A 13735-nucleotide genomic window follows, 5' to 3' on the forward strand; every position below is an offset into this window, starting at 1 on the left:
ATTTGGTGCCTGCTGATATGTTCAAACAAATTCACCAGATCTTGATTATGCGCTGGCAATTAAAGCCATTAAGTCAGTAGACAGACAGCGGGTTATTTCATTGCTATTTGACAAAGCCAGCCGTCGTTCTTTCCCCCTGTCTATGTGACAGCACTGTAATTAGCAGTAATCAAATCCTATTTGTGCTAGGTGTTGTGAGTTTGCTTCCTCAGCTAGCAAGATACCTCTGCCAACTGCAGAACGCAGAAATCTACCTCTGGTCAGACAATTATGCAAGATAAAAAGAGCAGAAGAAAAGAATGAAACATGAGGAATGAAGGATGATTGCTTATTTCAGGCTAAAGGAGTCTGTTCTTGAAAGCAAGATTCAAAATTAAGAACATTTTTTATTTCTGTAAGTTATGTAGTAAAAAGAAATTAAGCTAAATTACAAAAGCCCGATCAAGCAATATTGTGAAATACAATAATAATTACAATTATATTTAGCATTTATGTATTCCCTGCTTGAGAATTGCATGCAACCTCCATTAGCATTAATGGGTGTTCTACTCATGCATCAAGCAGAGACTAGAGCCTAATAGTGCGTTACGTCTTCAAAGTGCTGTACAAACATTAACTAATTAATCCTCATAACCACCCTGTGTGGTAGGTAAGTGATACATGAAATGTATATCTGAGCAAGCACCAGAGCAAGATAGCACCACTCCATGCCCTTCAACACAGACCAGAAATTCATCACGTTTATACTGCTACTGAACTCAGATGTATTTTACAAGAGCAAGAGGGGGACCCATGGTGAGCCAAGTTCACTGAAGCCAGCAAGAACAGTAGTAAATTACACCTCCCTCTCTCTTCCCTCCTCCCTGGGCTCTCATGGGCTGCTCACATCTTGACGAGCAGCAGTATTAATGCCTACTGCTTCCCTTTTGGATTTCTACTGGGGGAAAGAAGTCTCGAATCCTGGGAAGGAGAAAGGAAAAGATTCATGGGAGCCTCATCACTGCAGACCTCTCCTCTGTCAGTACTATCCCCTTTGATATCTTGATCCTCCCCATGTTGCTGCTACTATTCTTCCTGGCAGGCTTTCTGCCTTCAAAACCTTTCGACAAAGTCTGTATATCAAAGTTTCAGCAGGGCCCCAGGAGGAGGAAGTCAGCCTATGAATTTAAGCAATCCAATTATGGCACCTGAGTGATTTCTCTTTAAATAGTAATCTAGCACTGAACGTGTTTCATCTTTTCCTGATGAAGAGGTACAGCATTTTGAACACCCATTTTGCAACAGGCCATAGGCAGGAACTTTGACGGTATAACTTTATAAGCAGCAAACTATTTTAAGACCATGCAGAGAGGTCCCTGGACATACATGCTCAGAGAGCATTTTAGAAAGATAACAAGACAACACAGTACTACATCATGAGAGAGAGGGTGAGAAGGGAAGGCAGGGAAAGGCTGAAATATTAAACCACAAGGGATAAGGTACTTCAAACCAGGTGCTTAATGAAAAACATACTGCAACACTTCCATCACTACTCAGCTTTCTAAAGCTCCCTCAGCCCAGTACACGCCACAGGGAAAAAAATGAGGTAGTGGGTACTCTGGCAAATAAACACAAAGATATTAAAGGTGTTTAAGTTTCCCTCAGAGCCTTGGAAACTCAGTGTCAGGGTCAAGGCCACAGCTGAAGTCCATGGCTCTCTGACGAGCCAGTCTCCTCCATGGAGAGAGGCCAAGCTCAACCTTCCTCTCGGCACACACACTCCTGATCTTGCCAGCAGCCACAGGCACTCCTCCCTAGTTGCTACTTGCCTGCAGAGTGATGTGTGCCATTTACAAGCCCCAAAGCAGATGGGTGCTCAGGGAAAAGTGTGAGTATGAACAAAACCACACACTCAAGAAAGATGCTTTATTACCTTCTGGTGTCGTATCAAACACAAGAACAGCCGGTATGAAATGAGAGGAGCTTTCTTTGAAGAATACTTACACTTTTGCTTAAAAGTAGCCCATACAACACAAATTATACTTCATATGCCAAATCTTCAGTTAAAGGTGATGCTCAAAACTGGTTCAATCCCAACTACTTTAGCATTCAGAGTTCAGGGCTTTGGATGGCAACGGGAGCTGTAGATGGCTCAGCTGGTGTGTTTGGTCTTTAAAGACAGAAACACATTTGAAACATTCTGTTTTCATTTGCCACAGGCTGCCTAAAAAGTTTACAGACATATACCCTAAATACATATGTACTTATAGAAATCCACAATATCAATGAAGTTTCAACAAGGCTACGTACAGATCTTCTTAGAAAATGAACTTTCACATGCCCTGGAGTTTCCTGGTCAGCATTCCAACAAAATGTACCATGGCACAGAGAGGGAACAGTAGTGACAACTGTGAAGCTCCTGATGCTTAAGAAGGAAAATATATCCGAATTTTGTCTAGAACAATTAAAAACTGAATTAAACTTTCTGGGTAGTGACTTTCACTTTGTAAAAATCAGGCTGAGACTTTCAGAATTGGGTGTTCACAACAAATTGGGTGTGCAACGAAACCCAATGGGTGTTACAGTTCCTCCCTCTTTATTTACTGTGATTTGAAAAGTCCACTTTGGTAGCAAATGCAGCCTTTGCTCCAGTTGAGTGCCCCCGCACTGACCATTTTTACATGGAGTAACAGAGCAGTACCTCTCCTAACATGAGGCAAGCACATGTCTGCAGAAGGGAACAGTATCTTTTTCTGCATTAGTACTGAAGAACTTGTGTATTACTTTCATCTGCTTTTCTTTCAAGGAAGAAAAGGTTTTCCCAAAATCTTGTGTTGGTGAGATACCAGTCCATAAGCACAAGAAACACAAGGCAGGCTCCTAACTCTGTAAGCTTTCTTGGGCCCTGAAAAGCCTGCTGTGAGCTCTGCCCTTACAACTTGTTGAGGCAAATGTGTGCCGCCAGCTCGCTCTGCCTTCCCCACCACATCCTCACCAGATGCCTGGACCCACCTTCCTTTCCCTGAGCAAATGGAAGCCCTGATGGTCCCCGCACACAACACCTGCAACACCAACTTCAATCTTCCCCCTCTTCCCAAAGTGAAGAGAACGAAAGGAAATTTCTTTCATGCCTTCCCTAATCCTGTTGCTTGATATGGAGAGAGAGGGAGAGAGAGAACAGCACAGAGAAATGAGATTGTGAGAAACGGGTCTCGTTTCAAAGCAGCCCTCCCTCTCCGCTTGTAAAGATTCAGCAAATGTTGTGACCATTTAATTTCTATTCTCTCTCTCCCCCTCAGTCAATGACTATACAATTTCCAAAGATGTTGAGGAAATATTCCCCGATCAGCTGAAATTTAGTGTAGACAAACGCAAGGCAATGCATACAAAAAGCAGCAGTTTCCTCATACACGCTGATGGATGTTATCTTTACTCCAACTGCTCTGGAAAATTCTTCGGCATCACTGTAGGCAGTTGAGTTAAAACACCTGCTCTGTACAGAAGGACAAAGAAACAAGACAATAGGGTGGGACAATGTGTTAATACAGGGAAAGAAAAAAAATGTAAAGCCGTATGTAAAGCCGTCATGCACACTCAAGCTTAAGTACTCACTACCTCATTTCAAAAAGGATTCAGCAGAACAAAACTTATTACAGCCATGGAGAAGCTCCCAAGTGAGGAAGGATTTAAAAGATTATAACTATTAAGTTTGGAGAGAACTCAGGTCAGGAGTGACATGATAAAAAGTATGTCAAACAATACACACTTTAAGGGAGGTCCCCGAAATGTGTCTACCTCCCTTTTTCTTATTTCTTAAACAGAAGAAAATGAGGACCCAGTCATTTAATGGGAAATACATTTAAACTGCAGTACCTTTAAAAATAATGCTCAATGCCTTGTTGAGACAAAGGTCTCGGAAAGATTTAAAAAAAAATAATTCATGCTCATAGCTAAAGAGATTTATAGTTTTCCTACAAGTTTGTAGGGGTTATCAGCCCTCCTGCTTCAGCCAAAAGGTAACTGTGATAATGAGGTAGGGGAAAAAATTCCTCTGTGGAGACTTCACTGGAAGTCTTTCAGGACTTCCAAAGCACCTCTGCAAGCTGAACACCTGGCTTCTTCTGAAATCCATGGGGGTTAGGTGCCCGGATCCCAGAGTGCTGTGGATCACCCCCTCATCCCCCAAAAGACACAAACATCTTCAAACATCTAAAGCTATGCCTACATGGGGCTGGGGCAACTGGCAAGCACCACCAGAGCCTGGGGGCGTAAGACCAGCTCTGGAAGCAGGAGAGCCCAGCTCAGCAGTGCTGCAATGCCAAGCTCTGCTGACCGTGATGCTGGCTGGCGGGGCCGGGGGGGCTGGTGCCCCCATGCAGCACAGTGGCCGCGCAGCAGGGATGGGTCTCTGCCCCAAGTCGCTGTACAGCGCAGACCTGCCTGCGTCACCTCAGCAAATCCTGTGGCCCGGGTCTGGCACCACTGAGATGGGCTGGATTACCAAGGGCCCCAGTCCAATGCTGAGGACCGTCCCATCCTTCAGTATGTCACACAGCTACTATTTGCGATGAGTCTGAAATGTTCATGTCTCCAGGTTCACAAGCAGTGGGACAGGCTTCCAATTCAAAGCCAAGACTGAACTGCATCAGATATGATTCTGGCTTGACTTTCAAACAGGCCCAATTCTGCTCTCACTGTGACTTTTTCACCAATGCAAATGAATTAACTCCAGCTATATGCTAATGTCGCTAAGAATACAATTCAGAAATTACAGAAGGCTATTTTGGTGATTTTCTTTTATTTCATGAAAGACCCTTAACTCTCATAGTCTTTCAGAGTAAGCCAAAGCATTCAGGCGTTGCTGGTACAAACTGCATCACGCAACACACAGAAATAAAGAGTAAAACAAGTGCTATAATTTAACATTCAGGCAAGCACTGCAAAGCCCCTACATACTGTTGCAAAGAAACAAAAGTTTAGCATTGACTCCTCTTTCCAGAGCAGTAAAGGAACCCCCTGCTGGCTTTTTGTTTTGTTTTTGTTTTTTGCAACTACAGTCTGGTGGTTTGTGCAATTACAACAAGAGTGTACAAATGGAGCTACTTGGCCTAAGGAATTTCTCATAACACAAAGCAACCCAAAACACTAGGATACTTGCTTGTTTGCTTTCCATGTTACCAATCACTTCCCACCACAAACCCTTTATATCCTTTGCCCAATTACTCATTGCCATAGTGTACCAGTTCCCCTCTGCCTGACTCCAGCACTTTGAAGCCCAAGCTGATCACAATAACACAGGAGGGTCTCATCCTGCAAAGCTGGTGAGCACCCAAGCTGCCCGGAGCACAGCCCTCCCCTTGCATGCCGAGTGCGTTCAGCAGCACACAGGAGCAACCGTATACCTACAGGCCAAAGGGAAGTCTGAAAGGATTTGTGCAGGTTTGCTGAGAAGGAAGGATGATGCTGCTCACCAGTGCATCCCAAATTCTCCTTGAAACCCAAGAGACCACACTGCAGGGGCAGAAGCTTCTGTTACCCTGGGCACAGGTGGTGGCATGAAGCAGAAGCTCTGCTCCTCTAGCTGGACAATATTCTGCCCTGTATGACTGCAGTCACTGTATTTTTCTCCCCTTTGTGCTGGGAGTGAGAGCAGACCATAGCGCTCATTGTTCTCAGGGATTTACATGCTGGAAAATCATGTGCGCCCTCTCACTCCATCTCTCTCTCTCACTTGCATGTGCACACCCAGAGCATCCATCCTCTCCTCCTTTACATTTGCACAGAGCTCTGGGAGCACATCTGCACCGCCAGCCACACCTGCTCCTTATGCTCCACAGCAAAGAAAGTTGCAGTTCAAGGGGGTGGGAGCTGAAGAGCTGTGAAAAATACCTGGCAAAGTAATGGGATTAACAGGAGCAATAATGTGTAAATCATGATACTGCGGGAGTCTTTTTGCTACTCACACCAGCTAAAAGCAATAAACCAAAGCATAAACAAGACGCCTCCCCCAGCACAAGTTACATTAAGACAGGAACTGACTGATGCTGGGCTGTGTGGGGAACTGCATTACTTTAATGTAGAGTTGCAAAATTTTACTCATCCACTCAAGGCAAGTCATATTTTGATGGACAAGCAAAATAAATAGATTTTTCATTATAAGTGTCCTACTAAAAGGTTGACAAATAAATCTTCCTGCAGTGGTATTATCTTCCATAGCAGTTTCGGTGCTCTGAATGCCAGGAATATGTAACAGGTATTTAAATATTTGTTCATATTCATATAGAATGCATAACATATGCATAACAATTAAAGTCTAAGCTTTTGTCTCAGCCATACCAGTGTAAATCCCAACTAAATCTAATGATGTTTCCTTTTTAGGAAGAGCAAGCTTATTCCAAGGGCATGTAATGGGATAGTACCAGTCAGCCCACTAACATTTCTTAGTATGCCCTGATTTTGTCTGCTGGAAATAGGATGAAAATAGAAAAGGGAACCATTACCGAAGAAAAACAAGAGGCTATGTTCTCACTTCTCTATTTTCTAGGTGCCTCTGGAATTCACGGGGATCGCTGTAGTTCAACAGAAACTTTAAAAGGTGAGCTCATGATTTACATCACTGAATTTGTCATTTCCATCAAATCTGTCCTAATGATGGAATTTCTTTCCTGGTCATGCTGCAGAACAAAAATATTTCTGAAAGGTTCCTCAGCTTTCTGTGCCTTCCTGTTTATAGACAGATAAAACTCTTTCAGAACTGAAGCACAGTAAATTACTGCTTCAGAGACCCGTGACTTTCCTCTGCCCCCAGTTATGCACGTTAATATCAACTGTAACACAGGTGTAGGCAAATTCCAAAGCCCTACATGCTTTTAGAATCTGAAATGCAGTTTTTAATTTGAAAAAGAAAATCCATCTGTTCAATTTAGGCATTTCTACACTCCTGTCATCCGAGTACCTATCCTGCTACCTAAACAGAATTAGACAAAATAAAAATCTGTTTCAGTGGTTAACTACCATCAAAAGATAGTTTTATCCAGCTTCTTCAGAGAATAAAGAATATAAAGAAGATTTAAGCACAAAACAAGCACAGTCTCTCTGTTGCTAGTGGCACAGAGAAGAGAATGAAGACAGCAGAGCTACTGCCTAAATATGATGTGCAATAGATTCCCTCTGACCAGGTCTGCATGCTCACACAAAAGCATCACCCAGCAGTGCTGGCGCAGGCACCGGCCAAGGGCTATTTTAAAAGCGCAGCTTACGGAGCATTTCCTCAAACCAAGATGCAAACCCCGGAAAAGGGCTTCCTGGCTGGCAAGACTACAAGCATGCTCCGACGTTCTGTTGGTTTAACAGCATCGCCCAGAGCAGCTGCCCAGACCGAAGGGACACGCGGGCAGGAGCGTGGCCCCTGTCTCTCCGAGGCTGCCCTTCCAGCTGGCTGGGAACATGCCCGCAGGGTGCCCTGCTGCCACCTTCCACCCTGGCGCTGCTCTGTGAAGATGGCCCCAGCTGCCGGGAAGCCCTGCACTCCCCGGCTTTATTTGCAGCCAGTTCACTTGGCCAGCCTGCATGGTGAAATTTAACCTATTTTCATCGCGCGCTCAGAAAAGGAGCAAAAATAAGACAGGATTGTGCTGCCTCCATTTCGAGAGCATAGTGTCAGACACTGAACTTCAGAAAAACTCCCCTGGGACTGTGTAGACTAGGGAAGAATTGCTGTTTCCACTGAACTGCCTTAACTCGATTGATTATCCCACTTTAGTGCCAATATAGACACATTTTAGCCCCTCTCACACAATAGTGGGAGGCCAAATAAATGTTACAAACTGACATGCCGTTGCCAACATGGCTTTACTATGTGGGCCTTGAATAAGCCTGGGGTGAAAGGAGCTCTATTTTGTTACTAGACTCAAGCAGAAAGCTATTTGTAGGCACATAAACTGTCTTTAATGTCACCATTTATTGCTCATTTGCATGTATCGCACAAACATTCAGCCTCTTATGTGGGTGCTAAGATACAAATTTCAATGAATAACTGCAGGCGTGTTGAAAACATGTTAAAAATGTCCTTCTCTTTCCTGCCCCCTCTTCTCTTGGTTTAAAAGAAGGTGGGGATTGCGAGGATTCAAACACATGCCGATAGACCATATTAATTTGAGTTACATGCCAAGACGTTCTATGCAAAACTCTGCATCACTTTAATTTCCTACAGTTTTAACTGTAACTACTTTGGACAAAGTCAATCAGTATCTTCTCTACCTCTATTAAGCTGATTTTTCTTGGAAGAGCCCTGATTTACATGATGGACCCCAACACCTAACAACAGATAACTTTAGAAATAACAGTCACACACCCAAACTGAACAGGCATTACTTCTGGGAAGGAAAACACAAGTAAAACCCAAACAGAAAAATGCTTTCAAAGCTCTGGAGATGCTCAGACACGGTTGAAGCATGCAGGCTAAGGGCAAGCCTCAGTGGAGCCAGCCCAGCCGAGGCAGGTACACAACCCAAGACACTGGAGGAAGAGGAGTGCTGGGGGCAGGAGGAGCCGGGACATGCTGGAGATGCTCAGGAGGCTGCAGACCCGGGAGCCCACTCAGTGAGCGGCAGGGGGGTGCTGGCAGACAAGCACACACGTCATGCTGCAGGAGGGCTGTCCGTGGGCCCGCTGAGATCCTGTCCACTAATGACAGGCCTCTGGGAATTTTTCCCCAGCCAGTGCTAGCTGCCTGCCTGGGTAGAGGAAGAAGGTTGCTGAGCAGATAAATGACTGATGATCTGCATCTCCGTCTCTCCTCCTCCCCCGCATACAGAATAACGCTGGCTGCACCGCTCCCTTTCGAGACAACGTTCACACATCCACACCACCGTAAGAAATGAAAACCCTGGGTGTTTACTCCCTGCTCTAGTTTGCTCTGTCCCTCTGATCTCTGTTCTCGTGAAGATCACAGTCACAATATAAAATATATGATCTTAACTATTCATCAGGATTATTCTGCTGGGGGGGGAGAGGGCCAGCAAATAAATTAAAAGAGAGGTTGAAAGAATTTCTTCCTCCTCTCTCCCAACATCTGCCTTTCTTTCACTACAACTGACAAGACACAATGTTCATGTTCCAATAACAAAGGTCACACACATCTTCATAGCAAGCTCTGGCCCAGGAACAGAGATGGACTTACGTGACATGCACCCACAACAGCCTTTTGAGTGGGGAGCTTGATTCTCATGAAAAATTTCAGCTAGTGAGGAAGCCAGCACTGCTGTATCGAGGCTCACATAGCCATGCTGCTGCCACCACAAACTCTAAAGCTGAGGCCACGGAGGGGTGAGGCACATGCAGTCCCACCCAAAGAAGTTAATCTGTACTTGGCACCAATGTAGTAAATCCGTACTAGGGCCTCTGAACGATAGTACAGTGTAATAATGATGAAGACAGAAAGAACTCTAGAAAAGTTACTCTGAAGTCCTATAAGACAGATACAATTTCCACCAGGTGTCCTGAACCATTCTGCAGGACTCAATGGCCACGTCAAGTCATTGACACTGGGCAAAAACTGAGATGTTGCAGTGGCTAGTGTCATTCAAAGCAGCTGTAATTTTTATAAAGTTCAGGAAAACATAGAAAAACTGTAGGCTTCCACAAACTGCTCATGACTTAAGAATATTCTGCATCTCTATTATATATTGATTATATATGCTTGTGTGTGGGAAATGTTTCAGAGAGACTTTTCAGAAAGTTGCTTAGTACTGTTTGCTCAACACAAGGCTCAACTTTCTGCAGAGAAATAATTCATAAAACTACTTCTGAAGTGGAAAACTTCATTGCTGACAGAAAAATTTTTTAATGTGACTGCTCTGTCTTTCTCAAGCATAAACACCCACATTGTCCACACATCAACACACTGGCCTGTTTCTCAGGTGAGGGTTACCTGGCTGCTGGGTAGGGTTACCACCCAGGTTAGGGTTACCGGAGGGCTACCACCACCGCTGGCACATGGCAGGCAGTGGGAATGCGGAACGAAGAGCGAGAGATATGCAGAGCTGTCTGTCTTGCTTCACCAAAGCCTCATGCTGGACATAAGTGACTGGAATAACCTTGTCCTCAGGGTACACTTTGCCCCAGTACTTGAAGTATTAAGCACAACTAATTTCCACCATTAGCTTTATTTAGAAATCACACTGCTCACTGCTGAAAGAGGAACCTCATCAACTTGCCCACACTGAGTTGTGTTCTGTGGTATTATTTAAAGACCAAATGTACAAACCAGCAGCTCAGCTGTATGTCAAATGACAAAACTGGGTTCCTGAATTTTTTTTTCCTTTTTTTTTTAAATAAAGAATAGGCAGCCACCAGAGCCCCCCTGAGTGCACTGAAATGTGTACGAGTGCCTCACCAGCCAGGGCCAGTTTCTTTTCTTGCCTTCCTTCCACGAGAAGTCAGTGGTATTATTTCTTCAACCGCAGGGAACACACTTTGATAACAAATGTGTCCTGCAGTGTCAAAAAAAACCCCAAACCTAAAACGCACGACCTGAAGGGCTGGTAGGAGACACCCTCTCTCCTTACAAGGCTCTGGCACACGGCAGAAAGACAGAGAGTTGACAGGAAGATGCCTGCCCCTCATTTGAGAGGCATTTTCTAAAGCTAACCTACCCTGATTCCCACCATGTGGATCAAGACCATTCCTGACTGAGGTTTCAGTGCAGGAGCATCTGATATGTTTCAGGTTCTTCCCTATTCAGGGCAGCAAATTCACCACGTGGTTAAACAAATACATGTGAAGGGGCAGAGCACTGACTGGGTGTAACAAGAGAGCTACTACATCCCCTCATCTTTAAGAAATTACCTTGATCAAAGTCAAAAATATTGGAAATACAGAGAAAAAATGCACTGCCCGTGCCCCTGTGGTGCCAGTTCTGTGAATAAAGGACTCCAGTGTTCACTGCTGTCATTTCTGTAGCTGTTGCGAATGCAGAAAAACCCAACTTATAAATAAAAACCCAAAGATGCCATAACAAGCCTGGAGTCTCCAAACAATTACAAAATTACAAATTACAAATACAATTAAATACTAGCCTAACTTTAATGTCTGTAAGTGGCAACTGGATTTTTAAAATTAATCTTTAAGCACTGCTTTAACAAAAATGGCTTTTCCTGTGAAAATCAAGAACTGCATCTGACTCAAACACTTGTTAAGAGATCTTGCCACCCTCCACTGCAGTGCTGAAAAAATGCATTAGTAGAGATATAAGTTGGCTTCCTCCCCCTTTTCTGCTCATTACCATCAGTTTTGAGAACTGATTAGCTGTGGTTGTTATTCATTAGTCACATCTCTAAAATCTGAATTATAAACACCTCTGTGAGGTCTTATTCTAATCAACCTATTTTGAGTCTTGCAATTAATACTAACACCAGAAAAATAATTGAACAGTGTACATTTAAAGAACAACCCCTCTTCCCACAAAAATCCAGGCTTAGATTTGCATGAAAAGGAAGGTTCAAACAAGATCTACAAACTCTGCCATCTCTGCTATACATTCTTCTCCCATGTACGCTGCAGCCAGTTCAGGTGGTTAATGCAGGCGACATAATGGGTACACAGTAAATACCAAACAGCCATCAATGATTTTCCTGATGGGGTCAGATGCTACACAGCTGAGAGATCTCAGGAGGACAAGAACATGCAGGCATGACAGATTAAGTGACTGCCATTGGCTGTGAGCTTGCTCTGAATACTCAGCTATAGACGATAATCAATTACTTGGGGCTGCTAATGATACTGATCAAATGCACTTAGCACTCAGCAGCTTGAGGGCTACCATCCTGACACTTAGAAAATACACCAGCGACCCACAGGCAAGATCAAATAAGAGGCTGGTACCAGCAAATCCTCAAAGTCAACAAGAAGAATAGCTTGTTCTTCCTCCCCACCTCCCACCTGAAATTATATTACAAAATCAATAATGTTTAGGAGTAAGTACAATCTTTCCCATAAGACAAGTCCATTTAAAGATGCTATGGCTGCGTGTGAAAGGTTGGGGCCAGAGGTTCACATGGAAGGACCCCACCACTGCTTGAAGAACACCTTTCGTTCCTGTAATGAGTATTACCACCATCTGTACTGGCTTCCAGAGGCCTGTGGAACAGGCTGCCCAGCTCCTGACGTTACTTCCCAGGCTTGGCCTATGATACAGGGTGAGTTGCCTTCCTCATCATTAGGGTTAGCTCAAGATGTTGATCTGTTCCCAGCTTTTACCAGGGTGAGTTGTCTTCCTCATCATTAGGGTTATCTCAAGATGTTGATCTGTTCCCAGCTTTTACAACCAAGGAAAGTAAAAAATTTTGCCACTGGTTTCAGAGAGTGCAGGATCAGGGCAAACATTCCTTAGTTTGTCCCAGGCATCCTAAACCACAACTCCCTCTTTTAATGGTCAGGACAGGGATGGTGGTTTTGTTTATGGGGTTTGTTTGTTTTCTTGTTTGTTTTAATAACTAAAGCCTTGTTCATGCACAAAAAAAATTACTGCTTTAACTGTACAGGTTATTTATTCCCTATTCCTATACAGAAAAAGGATTAATTGCACAGTGATATACAGCAGTGTTATACATACCTAAGATTATACTTTTCATTTTAGGGGATTACAGCCTTCCTTTAAGGGGTTAAAAAAAAGTATTACTCCAACTGACAGAGAAAGTCACTTCTCTAATTGGTAAGAAAAACAGTGAGCTAGACCAGACCTAATGTCCTGACTGGTTCTTTTGCTCTCAGCTCCCAGAACTGGGATTCTGGGCATCTGAAACCAGCTTTCCATCCCTGGGGAATCACCCTTCCTTCTGCTGTACAGTCAGACAGTCCCACAGCAACACTTTCACTGGCCACAAGGTTCAGCTGACAAGATGGAACACACTCAGAAACGTCTTTACAAGTACACTGCATTTAATCACCAAAAGAAAAAATAAATTCTGAAGAAATTACCAAACTGAGAATTTGTAACAGTTAGTCCTGCAGATAACTCTGTGCTCCCTAGGAGTCCTTTCTCCAAATGCAGCAACTTAACAGCAGAAAATGTCTTTCTTTGCAAATAATAATAAACTGGCAAATGAACATACTGCAGATCTGTACCACCAACTTGTTTTTGCAAACAAGATAACTGCTCATCTGTTCTGGGGCTGCCTCATCAGCAAGCATCAGCCTAGGACAGGAGGCAATGTGTTTACCATACCTGCTCGAACAGCAGGAGGGAGTTCCAACAGGCAGGGTGCAGTAACTATTTGGATTTTCAGCTAAAATTTGCTCATTGTGTAGAATGAAAAGAAGAATCCTCACCACAATGCACAGTGAGGATTCATTAAACTGTTAAGAAAGAAGCTTGTAGTAAGAGCCCTTCTTAGTCAGTAATTATTCATTACTGAAAGAGCTAGCTCTAAGTATGCCAGCAATGACGGTTAATCCCTTCTTTCCCTCCCTTGTTCCTGCAGAAAGGGCCACACGAATCCTTTGCAACTGCTGGTTTTCAAAATCTCAGTTCTAGCGCTCAAGATATCCCAGAAGGCCAACAGCTTCCCGTATCTCCAGCTGCACCAGCCTTCCATTAAGTGCTGACTGAGGCTGACAAGTTCATGACATAAAGCAAAGCTGCTGGGGGCAAATCCAAGTTGACCCTGTGCAGCATCAGGTCCCACACAGGTGCCTACAACTCAAAGTGTTCCGTCCTCCCTCCCTGCTACTGCCTAGGATAAGGGCAGTGAACTGG

Source organism: Pterocles gutturalis, unplaced genomic scaffold (assembly GCF_000699245.1).
Source record: "Pterocles gutturalis isolate BGI_N339 unplaced genomic scaffold, ASM69924v1 scaffold4387, whole genome shotgun sequence".
Lineage (NCBI taxonomy): Eukaryota > Metazoa > Chordata > Aves > Pterocliformes > Pteroclidae > Pterocles > Pterocles gutturalis.